This window comes from Pinus tabuliformis, chromosome 7 (genome assembly GCF_031772625.1).
Source record: "Pinus tabuliformis cultivar Carrire ecotype Pingquan chromosome 7, CPIR1, whole genome shotgun sequence".
NCBI classification, from domain to species: Eukaryota; Viridiplantae; Streptophyta; class Pinopsida; order Pinales; family Pinaceae; genus Pinus; species Pinus tabuliformis.
In genome coordinates this window covers 636,859,028-636,875,153 of record NC_142293.1, presented here as the reverse complement: position 1 = coordinate 636,875,153, position 16,126 = coordinate 636,859,028, and the positions used below count along the sequence as shown (strand labels likewise).

Sequence of the window (16,126 nt, the reverse complement as noted above, 5' to 3'; positions counted from 1 at the left end):
CGATGATTAACAACCACTGAGACAAATGAGGTCTATCAGTCCTTAACAAAGTAGGAGATTAATTGAGACTTTATATAATTTTATTTTTATAGTCAAAGAGAAAGGAAATAAGTGTTCCTAGATCACCATAGTTCCTAAATAAATCTTTTCATGTTATGTAAAAATTTTGAATCCATGAAATTACATAAAATGAACAATATAAATAAAATAAAATAAAATGTTCACACCTAATCTCAAAGGATTATTGTAAATATTGTAAATATTCTCAGCTATGCATTTGAGCAAACTAAGATACCTTGGAATTGGAATCCCAATAGTCTCTCCACTCATGTATAAATTCATGATATGGGTAATGCAATAAACAAGTTCATTCAGAGTTACCCTCATGGCCTAACATGGTATTAGAGCCAACTCCCAAAATTAGTTTTTTGCATTGTAACTCCTATTCAGTTTTCTGCCATAATCTGTCCCAAATTTAGATTTATTTTTCTTAGTACCTCCTCTGCCATCAGTTATTTACTTGATTTGTCTCCCTGATTTGGTTGAAATTATACATTTTTTTGTACACACAGTTCCCTATCTGTATACTTTAGTTTCATATTGTTGCATTGTTGGGTACTCATCCTTAGATGCAGACTCTAGTTTCCATTTGGGTTGTAAATGGTGACAAGGTGTTTCTACCCTAATATCTTTGTTTGTTGGTTTCTTCATTCCTATAGCTCTTGATCTTCCCACTATTGTCGCACTTTCTCACATCTGCTTCACCAAAAACTCTTCTCTTGCTGACTCGATTAATGAATGTGTCCACACAACTATAAATTTAAGCCATTTTGTTTCATCGACCACCTCTGTGAGAGAATCGTGGACTTCATTGAATGACTCTTGCAAATGAACGAGCTTTATATGTTGAAACGCTTGACACGGTGAATGTTGTTACCTAACGTTGAGGCATGCGATGAACATTTTTTCAGAAGATCTTGCATGGTGAATAGAAGGTTGATATAATTTGAACTGTGAGATGAAATCCTGTCTGGTATGTGTTGAATATTGGTGGCCCTTATATATCAAGTTCCCTTTATATATTTAATTCAAATACTATTGAAAGTTTTGATTTAAAATGAAAGGTCGTGTAGAGTTAATTTGGTATAATGCAAATTGAATTTTTTAATGCCCATGAAAGGCATATGTTACATGGTGTTTCGTGATATTTGATATATGTATTTGTGCAGATTGACGCATATATAATCATTGTGTTTTCAAAAAACAAAAAATGGTGGACTTCATATAGTTCAATAACTTATCATTCATATGAAGTATGTCAGAGGATTTGAATGCCATAGTATGTGAATCATATAAAATTTATCACATATTATTTCGAGCATCCATTATATATTGAGTCCTTTATATAATTGCACGACGTATGGATGTATGTGATTTTCATGGAGAGTGTACATCTTTAATTGAAGTTTTTTTGAAGAAAGAGCCAATGAAGTTTTTTTGAAGACATGGCCAATCATTTTCAAAGACATCAATCTTGTGTTACAAGTATTATAATTATTTTTTATACCAAATCATATTTTATGATGCATTCATTCACTCATATCCATTGTGGGCGTAGTTCTCTCCGGAAAAGAGAACTATCATGAATGGTCCCAGAAAATAAAACACACCCTCACTTTCAATGAGTTGAGGAAAGGGGTTTGTGAAGGAGAAGGAGACAATGCACCTAAAAATACCACTTCAAATAAGGAGCTTTCCTTTTGCGAGAACAAGAACATCAAGGCCTATGCCTTGATTGTAGCATCAGTAAATGAATATGTGAGTCACCATATTTCTCCATTTTCAAATGCTTTGAAGCTTTAAATAAATTGAAGGAGTTATATGACTCAAACTCTAAACTTGAAGTTGTTCAACTGATGATTAAGTTGTTCAGTCTTGAGTTGAAAAATGATGACCCTCTTGTCTTATCATGAGAGGTAAGATCCATTATGCATGATATTAAATCCATTAGTATTGAGATAGATATTCCTCTCATAGCTTATGTCAAAGCACTATATCCCACCTATTCACATTATCTTGACTCATTGCAAGAAAGTCGAAACCTTAAGGAGATTACCTTTTACTCCCTTGAGAAGAACTTTTTTTTGAGAGAGAATGATTTTGGGAAGAATAAAACTCCTTAGCCTTCTGAAGAATTTGTATGCCTTGCACATAAAGAGAAGAATCATGCACAAGATTCTTCTAGAGGAAGAGGTGGCTGAAGTGGTAGAGGAAGGAAGAATTTTAGAGGTAGAGGGGGTAGGAAATTCCAGGCATAAGTTTTGATCTTCATTGCATACGATGTAATAGATACGAACATGATGCTTCCACTTGTAAGTTTCATTGAGATCGAATTGAGTAGGAAATAAATGAAGGGAAAGGTATAACAATTGGCAAAGGGAAAGGTAAAGCACCCGAGTTTTCTCATTATGTTGTGGCACATTGAAATATTGCAGTAACTAAAGACTTACTCAATGCGCCATTTGCTTCATGGAAAGATGATTGGTTTCTTGATTCAGGAGAAACTTGCCACATGAATTTCGGGAGAGATTTGTTTGGAGGATTCACTGACAATGTTGATGGAGCAGTATACTTTGTAAACAAGTCAAAAATCAACCCATCATGGCTTGGCACCATCTGTCTCAAACTTCCTCATCTTCCATACTTTCTTCTACATGATGTTATCTACCTCCCAAAGATGAGGAGAAACTTGTTGTCAATGGTCCACATCTTCTAGCAAGGACACTCCATTCATATATTTCATGGCAATTTCGAGGTCAGAAAAGCATCATATCACTCACTTGTCATGACGAGGATAGAAGAAAGAATTCTGAAGTTCCAAGGAACCTCTACTCGTGCACAAACTTCTCATACAATTCTCACTATGATGAAGGTAAATTTCCATCAAGTCTTTTATGGCATGCTATATTTGGACACTTGAACTATGACAACCTTGGTATGTTTAATAAAAATGGTATTACTGGTTTTCCTACAATTCCAAGGAAACTAATTAATGTGATGCTTGCATATTAGGAAAGCACAACAAATAGTCCTTTCATGATTCTCATTCTATAGCACATAGAAAACTTGAACTCATTCATTCTTATTTATGTCGACCTATGTTTGCTCCTTCTACAAATGGTAATAAATATATAATGATATTTATTGATTACTACACCAGAATGTGTTGGGTTTATTTATTGAAGAAGAAATCTAAATCTTTTGAAACATTGAAGAACTTTCATGCATGGATTGAAAATTATGCACAATATCATATTGGTTCTATTCACACTGATAATGGAAAAGAATACACTTCAAATTAATTTGAAAACTATCTTTGCCATCATGGGATCAAACATCAAACAATTGTGCCCTATAATACCCAACAAAACGAAGTTGCTAAAAGTATGAATAGGACAATCTTAAGTATGCTACGACCCACGATGTTTTTCAAGAATGTTAAACTGATGTTTGGGTTTGATTTAGTTATATGTGTTATGTATATAAAGAATAGTTTTCCATCTGATGCTATAAAAAATGAGACTCCCTATGAAATGTGGTATGGCCACATTCCTTCGGTGAGGCATCTCAGGGTTTTTGGTTCCACTTGTTATGCCTTGATACCTAAGTAACAAAGAAACAAACTCGGTGCAAGGAGTCGCAAATGTATCTTCTTGGGGTATTCAAATACCTCCAAATCATATCATCTCTATGATGAAGTGAATAAGTTTTAATATCTAGAGATGTGATTTTTCTTGAATCTTCCAAGACTGATAATGTTGTTGAGTGGCAACTTGATCACTTGGATAAATTCAGACATGCAAAGTATTTTGAAGAATTTGATAATGAGATTTCACATCTTAAAGGGGGGATTTCTATACTAGATCAACCTGTGGAATCTTATTCTCAAGCACTCTCTCCCCCGCATGAAGATCCAACCACTGATGACACTTTAAGTGATGTGATTGATAGATTTGGGTGACTAAATATTGATTCAGCCTCATCTCAGTCAACTGAGAAGATTGGTCCATCTCAAAAATTTCCTCCAAAATGGCTGAAAAAGACACTTGAAGGTTTTCATCCTAATGAGGTTAGAAAGGTAGGAACAAGAAGCTCAACCAATAAAAAAGGAGGTGATTTATAAGATTTTGATTCAACTGATGATATCGATGTTTCTTATATTGTGAACTTCATTTTTCTATAGATTTTGAACCAACTTCCTTCAATGAAGATCCTTCTCATGATGAACAGAAAGAAGCAATGCCAAAATAATATGATTCCTTAATAAATAATGGCACCTGAAGGCTGGTTGATCCTCCATTGGGAACCAAACCAATTGGCTGCAAGTGGGTATTTAAGAAAAATTATAAAGAAGATGGTTCACTTGACAAGCATAAAGCCAGGCTTGTGGCAAAAGGTTTTGCAATGAAGGAAGGGGTCGACTATGAGAATAGTTTTTCCTGCATAGCAAAATGGGCTACCATCTAGACACTCTTTGCCTTGGAAACTCAGAATGGTTGGAAATTCCCCCAAATGGATGTAAAAACTTATTTATTAAATGGAGATCTGAAAGAGAATGTATTTATGCCCCACCCAAAAGGATTTTTTGTGAAGGGTCAGGAAGAAAAAGTATGCAAGCTTTTAAAGTCCTTATATGGCCTCAAGCAAGCACTGCAAGCCTGGTACGAAAATTTAACTGAGCAACTTCTGAAACTCAACCTCAAACATTATGATCTTGATGCTGCAACTTTGTTTGTCAACAAAGTTGGAAAAATAGATGTTTATCTTCTGGGATATGTATATGATCTTCTGATGATAGGGAAAAATGAGATATATATTGTGTCCATAAATAAGGAATTGAGGAAAGGTTTTGAAATGACATATTTGGGCTATGTTCACTACTATCTTGGTATTGAAGTAACTCAACATCCAAAGTTTGTATTCCTCTCTCAAAAGAAATACATTGGAGATATGTTGAACAACTTTTTCATGGCTAAGTGTAATCCTTTGACTCCCCTAATGGAATATAACTTAAAGCTCACATCCATTGAAGGAAAAGAATTTGAGGATGCAACGAAGTATATACAACTCGTAGGAAGTCTCAACTACCTAACTACTACGAGACCAAACATTTCATTAATTTATTAAAATTCAATGCAACCTAATAGTTGTTGATAAGCATTAAGGCTAAGCATACGATGAGCATATTTGCTTGAAAATCAATCTAGGCCCTCAACTCAAAAAAATCAACATATCCTCATCCACCTTAAATTAAAATAAAAGACGTTGAACAAATATTTCAATATTATAAAAAAAAAATCTTTTAAAATTTCTTTATTTTCTCACCTTTTCAAATTTATTAATGGTAATTGGTATTTAAATTTAGTGATTATATAAATATATGTAATTTTAGTGAACATGAAGTTATATCCTTTTTAATTTACGAGTTTCATATCACAATACAGCTATTGTAATAGTGTCCTATTGTAATTTGTATTTATATTTTTCAAAAAGATATTTTGGAAACATGGTTCCCAATTTGAGATCATAAGTTTCTCTTCTTGTGATTTTAAATTAAGTGATTATATAAATATATGTCATTTTATTGAATACGAAGTTATTTCCTTTTCAATTTACGAGTTTCACATCACAATAGAGCTATTTTAATAATGTCCTATTGTAATTTGTATTTATATTTTTCAAAAAGATATTTTGGAAACATGGTTCCCAATTTGAGGTCATAAGTTTCTCCTCTTGTGATTACATTTTCATAATTTATTATAGTATTTATGTTCATAACTTATTATAGTATTTATGTTTTATGAATTATTTATAATATATTTATATTAATAAATTTATCTTAATTTTGAATTTATAAAGTATTTAAATGGAATAATTTTTCAAGACGTAATTTTTTTAGTTTAAAATCCTAAAAAAAGTTTTTGTTTAGAGAAATTGGATTATTTTTAACTTTTAGTAGATTTAGAATTAAAATGGATCTTACACTAATTTTAAAAAACATACTGAAAATATTTCAATTATAAGAATTATTTCATTTTCAATTGTCTTATATAATACATACATATTTGACGTTGAAATGTTTTATTTAAGTATCACATTTTCCATATTAAAACGTTAATACATGCCTCTTCATGTTTGGTAGTCCAAATTAAAATATTTTATGTTTCGCTTACATTGTTTTTTTTATTTTTGTTACTAATATATTATATCTAAACTAAGTGTAAAATGAATCACATTTACATGTCATCTATAAACTCCATATTAAGTAGTGAAGAAATTAAATATCTTTATTATGCTAAAAAGTAAGTTATCTTTGTTTCTACATTTCAATTAGTTTAACTCTTTATATAAAGCTGATGTAAAAATAAGTTAGACATTGTAGTATTTGATTTATAGTTGACATTGTTTTTTTCTATTATTAATATATTTCAAATTTGTTGATATAAATATTATTTTATTATTTTTAAATATAGCATTATGGGAATACATTTCCTTCATACTTAATCGCGTTAGATCTATCCTAAATCCAGATCTACCAAGGGCCGAGAGGAATCAAATCTCTTTTAACTCTAAAAGATATTCACACCCTATTGACCCTTGGTAGATCTAGAATTGAGATAGATTTTTAATTACTAATATTTGATAATTATAATTATATTCAAATTCAAGCTTATGTAATCCATATTCTGAATATTTGAAACATTTTCGGAAGAAATCACATTGGAAGATTTAGGTCGATTTCGAACCAACCTATGTGGTTCACCATGAGGACAATATGAAGAATCATCAGATCATAGTGGCAAGTTAAATAGGGAGATAAGACCTTCTAATGGATATAAGGAAACTAGCTATAAAAACGGCTATATTTGACGTGGTGAGGAAAAAGGGAAGAAATAATATAAATAATTGAAAACTTATTTTTAATTGATTTTAAAATAATCAAATTAAATTAAATTTTAACTCAAATTTTTAATGATATATGATGATGGTGATGGTGGTGGTTAACCTCCACTAAGACCAATTTGGTTTATCGAACCTATAATTTTCTTAGTTCTTAATTGTCTAGCTTCTCATCTTTCTTGGCAATATTGGTGTTGTATCTTTCTTTTTTTTTCTCTACGGTCTTCCAACATCCTTTATCTTGCATCTCCTTCATCTCTTCTGGTTCTTGGGACATTGGTGTATTAGTTTCGCAATCTGTTGTGTTCGTCCTTTTGAAGATAGTTGGAGAATAATTTTGGTTTCGGAGATCTGCTTTGTTGTTAAATGAAGATGAAGATAGTCAAAGAAGAAGTTTGGTTTGGGAGATCTGCTTTGTTGTTAAATGAAGATTTATTTTGTACGGTATTCGAATCCTCATAACTGTTGATGCTTGAGGGGTTGGCGAGTTCACTTTCTTTTTCACTTTTTTGCTATTGGGTGGGGCTTTCCCCTTGCTTGTCTTGAGAGTTGTTTCTTTCTTGCCCGATTTCTTGCAATTCAGAGTTTTATGGAGAGTGTTCTTCCTTGACGATAGTGTAATGTTATTTTTATATAATTATATAAAAATAAGATGACCGGGGATATATAAATAAAAGATTATAACAAACTCCTAAATATAGTAAATATTATTCTAAGAAAAATCATTTCATTAGTCAAAGGGTGAATATAAAATATTATAGACTAATAGAGATGATATAATATAAATAATTTTTTTAACTAATTATAAACTAATTAGAAATAAAATCTAATCTTTAGTTGTAAACTAAATAAATATATATGCAATTTGTTTATTTTTTATTTTTTAATAGTTCTTAGAGGATTTGAATTTAGGCACAATATGGAGAAAGAAAATAATTATATATATATTAAAACAATGGAAACATTATTCCATAAGAAAAATAACTAAAAATCCTTTAAAGTAGAATGTGAATAAAAAGAGAATAATAAAACCAAGAAGGATTAATAAACCCCACAGGGGAATCAAAGGAAAGAAGAAATGATAAGATGGAAAATAGTAAACAAAAGGAAAAGAAATGAAGAGGAAAGGGTAGAAATCCAACGCGTACTAATTTTCCAATCATCATACCTATTAAGATTACTAGACCTCCTCTCAATTTCTATGGCTTCCCTAAATTTATGGCGATGAAGATGAGAAATCTTTGCAATGACCTTATCATCCTTAATGCATATATGATGTTTGGTCTTCTTTGAATGCTTTGTTAAGGTTGAAGAGTGGGTCCCCCTGTGCTTGATATTGTAAGTGTGTTTCTTAATCCTTTGATTAATAGTTCGGCCTGTTTAACCAATGTATGATGTTCCACAAAAACACGGGATGACATAAACACCTTTCCTATCCTTAGGATCCACAGGGTCGTTTTCTGATTTTAATGACCTTCTGGTGGTGTTCAATAGTCTAAAGGTTGAGGGAACATTATGCTTCTTAAGGATTCTCGCAATATTGTATATAGTCTCTTGGATGAAGGGAGGTGAACTCTAGAATTATGATCACTAGGGTCTTTCTTAATCTTAGGACCCTTGATAGCTTTGAGGAAAACTTTAAGACCTTGTTTCATATTGTAACCATTATTAACAAAAACCTTCAGGAGATGGGATTTCTCCTTAGAAAAATGGTCTTCATCAAAAACCCTCACAGCACGAGTAGCTAAAGTGTAGAGAACACTTAACTTCTAAGCAAGGAAATGATGGGACCTTGCATGAATATACTGCTCAGTATGAGTTTTATTCTAAAACACCTGATGGGAGAACGAGCCATTATCTTTCTTTGAAATGAGGACATCTATAAAAGGAAGGCAAATATTAAGTTCCTTCTCCATGGTAAACTTTATGGAGTTAGATTGATTATTAAGTTGCTCAAAGAAAAGATCTAAGTTATCTAGACCGTGCTACCAAATAACGCAGGTGTCGTCTACAAATCTTTTCCAAAGCTTAGGCTTAAAAATAGTTGAGGCCAAACATTTGGATTCAAAGTATTCTATAAATATGTTAGCAACAATAGGGGATAGGGGGGAGTCCATGGCAACACCATAGGTTTATTCATAGAACTTCCCTTCAAAAAAGAAAAAGGTAGAAGTGAGGAAGATCTCGACTAATCTAGCAGTGGATTCTAGGTTCATATGGTTACATGGTATTTTTGGTCAATTTTGGACCTCTGTTATAGCCTTTAGAACCGGTGATCATGCTTCATAACAAACCTTGGTTTGGTGTTTAATGAAAAACGAACGCATCTTCAAATTCTCTTATTGCAAAGCTATGATTGTAGTAAACAATTAAAACACATATTATTTCATCTTATTATGACATAATTACAACAACAAATTACTTAACAAAATTCAATTAGGGATTGTAACTAAGCTTGTGAAGGGATTTTGTTTTCTATCACCATGAGAAACTGACCTACATGGACTCATTCTTCACTTGATCATAAAAATGTCTTACAATAACTAGAAGTTATAGATTCCAACCAGTTGTTAGAAATATTTATCATAAACTGTCCACGTCATCATTAATGTAGAAAATGGGATTATTATGTATTAGTTGAAGAAGAGAAACAATCAGTAGATTCCATGTATTTTAACCAATTAATGATGCAAACTATAAGAGCTAACCAAAACTACAGACATCGTAAGAACAACCAACTATAGGAGGTTCAATGATTATGAATTTGATAGCATCTAATTTCTAAGAGAATGTCTTAACTTTTTCTAACATAATATGTTTACTGTAAGGATACTACCTAAAAGTAACGAGCATGATAATTCCCATATTAAGGATCATTTAATCTCTAGTAGCAGAAAAATTCTTATTGTCCTTGGCCTAGTCCTAGTGTAATCTCTGGCCCTACTTATTTTGATATCACAAAAATAGTAATTTGAGGAATTAAAGCAATGGTAGGTAGGAGAGGTTTACACTGGCCGATGCTGATTCATTATTTGAGACACGACTTGTGAAATTGTGCATAGAAAATTGACTTGCTTGTCATGATTTTGGTGATAAATTTTGCAGGGTACTAGTGCCTTGTGAAAACATACCTAAAAAGAAAATAGGGAAGCAAACATAAGCTTCTCGCACTGATCCAATTCATCAGGCTGACATAATAGAAGTAAAAATAGTTCTTGAAAAATTTTAATCCTTATAGCAAAATTTACCGCAAGATTTCGGTAGGATTGCAAAATCCTATTTCAAGCTATGAAATTACTGACTAGACAATAAGCTTTGGTGAATATGCCTAACAGAGAGTGAAATCAGAAACTTTTCATGGAAACTACTCTGATAATTATTCCAAAGCCATAGTAAGATCATGAGTGCATAATAAGCATGGAGTTATGTTTGGTCCCTGAAGTTTGCCAGAACAAAACCTTAAAATCAAATTGTCTCAGTGGAAAAAGGAAAATGGAGAATCACATTTTACATTCAGAATAAGATGATGAAAAAAAACCAACATGCAGAACTCTATGATCCTTGCAATGACATCAATCTAATGGATACATTGCCTGTGGGCTAGAGTTTCTTTTCTTTTAGGTTAAGAACAATATAAAGTCATGATCCTCTAAAAAATAAAGGTATTTATCTTTAACTTCAAAGGAGACAATTGTGAAGCAAAAGAGCAGTGACTACCTTGAGTTATCATAATAACATCGAAGGAAAGAGTAACAAACAAGGCCCAAAAGCTTGTTTCTTCAGAAGAAGGCTTTGCAAACTTGCGGTTTCTTGCTGATTTCATTCTTTCTAGCCTTGCTTTTCTTCGCAAAGATGTATCAGAAATACTATTCATATACCTTTCCCTGGCAACATCCCTGGCTCTTCTTGGAGGCCTTGGAGGCCTTTTCCAACTGGATTTTAGGTTATTGTTTACATTCCCATCATTTTCCTTCTTCAAACATCCAGAAAGGGTATCCATGCCTTTTGCAAGACCCATATCTTCAAACTGGTTTGTAACCGCGGTAACAATGGACTCCTTCACTACATTGTGATGAGATGAAAAACACAACTTAGCATTTGTCTCCTGGACAACCCCACATTGAATTATATTGTTCCCTGCATTTTCATCTTATGATGCATTAACTACTAATGTTAAGCTTAACCTATACCTTATTTTTCCAAAAAACTTTTTGATCAACGCTAGGAATGGTGGTGCCTCTGCTTCAGTGACTGTAATACCACTTTCTAAATCATACTCATTTTCCCTTCCTGATTTTAAGACAAACCCATCTATATCTAAATACGCAATGGGTATATTAGCATTATTTTGAACAATAGCACTCAAATTCAGGGGCACAATGCATGCTTGTTTTAAATTCATGCAGCTCCCTAGCCCATCTATTTTCATCACAGTAGTGAGCCTAAAGGGTACCCAAAACTTCTTAAACTAAAGAAAAATTGCCATTCCTATCAATTTACAACAACATAATCTCCAAATTCAGCAGAGGGGCATGAAACTTCCCACTAGATGACAATCTTGAATGAAACCCAATGCCCAAAATAATAGGCAAAACTCATGTGGGGACCTAGCTTCCCTACTGTAGGTTGGTACCCAAATGACAAATTGTTCTTGAGAATTAACCTGAGATAGCCATTCTCATTACACTTTCCTTAATTAATAGGCTTTTCTGAAACCATTCATGTACCTACTCAGAAATTTTGAGCTTGATTAGCACAATAACTTCAACACGATTTGAATGATGAGAACAAAAATCTGATAACGATACACAATTTAAGGGTTCCCTGAGATTGGCCAGTGGAATGGAACAAATTTGTGTTCTGGCTCTCCTAATATATAACGATCGCTGAGCATAATCATCTAACGTTTTGCAGCATTTAAGCATGCTTTTTTAACTTATTTCCAGGAATTTGTAATTACAAGTTTGTCCCATCACCAACTCCAACATTTGGAGTTTTGGTGTTTGGAATTGATTTGTAGTAGTCCTACCCGTGTTTTTCTATTCCATAACTCGCTCAGCCTGGTAGGCCCGCATGTTCTGTATGCCAGAAAAATATGTTTGGCATTAATGTTGTGAGATCGATGGCTCATCTAGCGTTAATTATATTAATTAAAAGAGTATTCCAATGAGGTAGAAATTTCAGTATGATTTTGGTAAAAAATTGATAGAAATTTTGGAATCTGGGTTATAGCTATCACGCTACATGATAGGTATTTTGATTGTTTTTGGAGTTCAAAATTGATTACACAGTAGCCATTTTTGAGTTGACCTTTCACCAATGGATTTCATGAATATTTTTTCTTTGATAGCTGCAATTGTAGGAGCTGCTTCATGCCTTTCAAGACTCCATCATCTCTAGATTTGGGGTACCCAGAGCTTGGCTTCCATTGCTACTTCCTCCATGGCAGCTTGGGCACTCATTCTATTGGCCATGGGGTAAGCACATAAATATTGTGAAAATTATCATAACTAATTAGAAAATGAAATTAGCAAGTACTGGACATTGAAATTCTAAATACAAGTAGCGTATCCAAAAGATTCAGAAACAAAAAACATGCAAAAAAATGATGATAAGTTTATGTTGTTAACTATTGATGATACTTTATTCTTCCAGGGAAATAGACAAGTTACATAGATTAATAGGTAATAATCCTGCTAACTCGAAAATATGTGGTTGTTAAACTTCAGAGTAAATCAGGAAAATATAGCCGAGACCCTCTAAAATATTATTGTACAAGATTAATCACAAGACAAATATGAGTGTAGATAGACATCCTTAGAAAGATATCCAATCAACCAACAACAAACAAAACACTTATGGCTCCAAGAAAGCAAACTACAAAATGAAATCTTAAAGATGTGCACTCTTTAATCAACATCGCACACCATAGCATAAAAGGTTGTTAATCAGTTTCTGAAGGTTTAGCTTAGCTTCATAGATTGGATGACATATGAAACAAACTAAAACTTATCTACCTTTTCCGCTTAGACAACGAGATTTTCTTTCTCAATGGCCGTTCGGCTTGCTGCCCTATAATCAAAGGGGTAATTATGCTTGTCCAAATAGCGGTGCAAAGAGCAAAAGGTGTTCCCACAACGAAAATTTAAGCCTATCAATCCAACACGTTTCTTACAACAATTGCAACAGGTCGGGACCTGCTTTGCTCTCTCTTGTCCTTCTGCCTAGCCTAATTCTCCATTCAAAGAGCCAGGAAAACCATCCAAATCTGCCTGATTAGTTAACTGGAAGGCAGGTTTAGAAACCTTAGCCAACTTCGCAATATTGTCATTTTTATGTTTGACTGATAAAGTCGAGGATGAAGCCTTGGCCTTGGCCTGCTTCAATACCATATCTCTATCTCTGTAACATTGGAGCAAAAATCCATTGTAGCTGCAACTTTCGAAAAATCCAAAATTATCCGCACACAAAAGAGGCCCTTCAGGAGGCTGGCAACCGGTCTCATCGTGATCTCTTTTATTTCTTTCTTGAGCCATTATCTCACACTAATAGGCCGTCCGGACAAAGCATCTATTTTAGTTGCTTGACCTTCATCAATATCCTCATCAGAATCCACCGAATCACCATGAGTGTTGCTTCCTCCATGACAGCTTGGGCACTCACTCTATTGGCCATGGGTAAGCACATAAATATTATGACAATTATGGTAACCAATTAGAAGATGAGGTAATCATGATTTTCAACCTTAAAAGTTCATTTCACATGTTATCACACTAATAGTCAGTCCAGAAGGAGCATTTGTTTTAGTTGTTTGACCTTCATCAATATCCTCATCATAATCCACCAAATCACCATAAGTAACTGGAAGATCTAGAGTTGATATTTGAGACATTTCTGAAGCACTAAAGACAGATAATCAATTTGGCATTCTTGAAACATTCAAAGTTGACGAGAGGTTGGAGTTGTGGTTTCTCTGTGTACATGGGGTTTCTTTCAGGTGGTTTGGAAGCATATGAGGACATGTTCATGGTGTCTAGATATATCAATTATTGCCACTGTGTCTCAAGTTTTTTTTCTTTCATTTTTGAATTTTTATTATTTCAAGGTTCACATAAATCTCTAGATGAATCACAATTTTTATTTTTCCTTCCATACATAGTGTGTTTTTTGGGCTAAATGTATGAAGAAGTGTGTTGCTAAATGACTACATGATTGACATCCAGGTCGTGGAAGAGCTCTTCCTCTAGGGTTTTCTCCAATCTATTTTCTAGTGGGGAATGAAGCAACGAGTTTCATGGTTATTTTTTCTTTGATAGCTTCAATTGTAGGAGCTGTTTCATGCCTTTTAGGACTCCATCATCTCCGGATTTAGGGTGCCCAAAGCTTGGCTTCTAGTGCTACTTCCTCCATGACAGCTTGGGCACTCACTCTATTGGCCACGAGGTAAGCATATAAATATTTTGAAAATTATGGTAACCATATAGAAGATGATATCATCATGATTTTCAATCTTAAAATTTCAAATTCACGTGTTCTCACACTAATAGGCAGTCCGGATAAAGCATTTGTTTTAGTTGCTTGACCTTCCTCAATATCCTCATCAGAATGTACTGAATCACCATAAGTAACTGGTAGATCTAGAGTTGATATTTGAGACATTTTTGAAGCACTGAAGACAGATAATCAATTTGGCATGCTTGCAACATTCAATGTTGAAAGAGGTTGGAGTTTTGGTTTGTCTGTGTACATGGGGTTTCTTTCGGGTGGTTAGGAAGCACATGAGGACATGTTCATGGCGTTAGGATATATCAGTTGTTTCCACTATCCATAGTTTTTACAAATCCTTGTACTATTTTTTATATAAATATCTCCACATTGTATGCTAAGCAGAGAAATGCTCATTGAAGTTTTTATCAAGCTTTTGTCTGGATTATTCAAAGTATAAAAACTAACTTCACAAGCTAGAGGAACAAAAAATACCTTTCTATATAGCTGATTGGTTTTTACTATAAAGGAAATCTGAGTTTCATCATTTCTTCTATCTTTATTTTTGCACCTAATGTGGAGGAAAAATGTTGACCTTCTGGCAGATGTTGGACACAGAAATCACTTCTAATGGCATCTACAATGCCAAAAAGTTCATGACCATTTTCACATGTTCTCACACTAATAGGCATTCTGGAAAATCTCCAGCCACCATTGTTTTCAGCTTGATCTCATCCTCTGAAAATTAAGAATCTAGTGTATCGTATAGATTGGTAATTTGTCATTTTCCTTCTCCAAATTAAGCCCCATTTTGTCAATACTTATAGTTTGTTAAGCTGCCACAGTTTTATAATTATAATGGCGTTGGGAGTGGTGAAGTCTCTCGCGGGTTTTCTGCTGCTGTTGAATTTTCGCATGTTTCTTGTTGTCGGTGCTATTATTAGATGGGCTCTCAACAACACCCTTTACCACACACACTGGTACTTACTAATTTCTTAGTAAATATACATATTGTTTTTCTGGGGCATTTACAATGTGGAAAAATGATACATTTTATAAAATATTTATTGTTCACTAATATCTGTGTCTCAAGTATTTTTTTTTCATTTTTGAACTTTTATAAATTTAAGGTTCACATAAATCTCTAGATGAATCACAATTTTTCTTTTTCCTTCCATACATAGTGTGTTTTTTGGGCTAAATATATGATGAAGTGTGTTGCTAAATCACTACACGATTGACTTGCAGTCGTGGAATATCTCTTCCTCTAGGGTTTTCTCTAATCTATTTTCCGTTGGGAAATAAAGCAATGGGTTTCATGGTTATTTTTGCTTTGATAACTACAATTGTAGGAGTTTCTTCATGCCTTTTAGGACTCCATCATCTCTAGATTTGGGGTGGCCTTGGCTTCCAGTGTTGAACGACGGATCCGAATGCATGTGGTATGGATTAAGATCTGTTAGAAACAAAATAAATTTTTTGTCGGTACCCTTTACAAGATGGGTTGAGATTTCGATCCTGGGGACAATTTCTTCATCTACCCAGGATTTGTAATAGGTACATCGCGTATTCTATAGAAAAATGACACTTACAAAACTCATTGCGTACATGTGTATGCACTTCATATATATAAAAAGAGAGATACTAAATGCCCAATTAAATTAATTTATAAAAAAACTAG

General features: G+C 33.4%; 1 pseudogene; it reads right to left on the bottom strand.

Annotated features, from left to right (window-relative positions):
• Nucleotides 1-12,962: 12,962 nt before the first annotated feature.
• LOC149249061 (zinc finger A20 and AN1 domain-containing stress-associated protein 8 pseudogene) lies at nucleotides 12,963-13,496 on the bottom strand (annotated as a pseudogene).
• Between the last annotated feature and the right edge of the window lie 2,630 nt (nucleotides 13,497-16,126).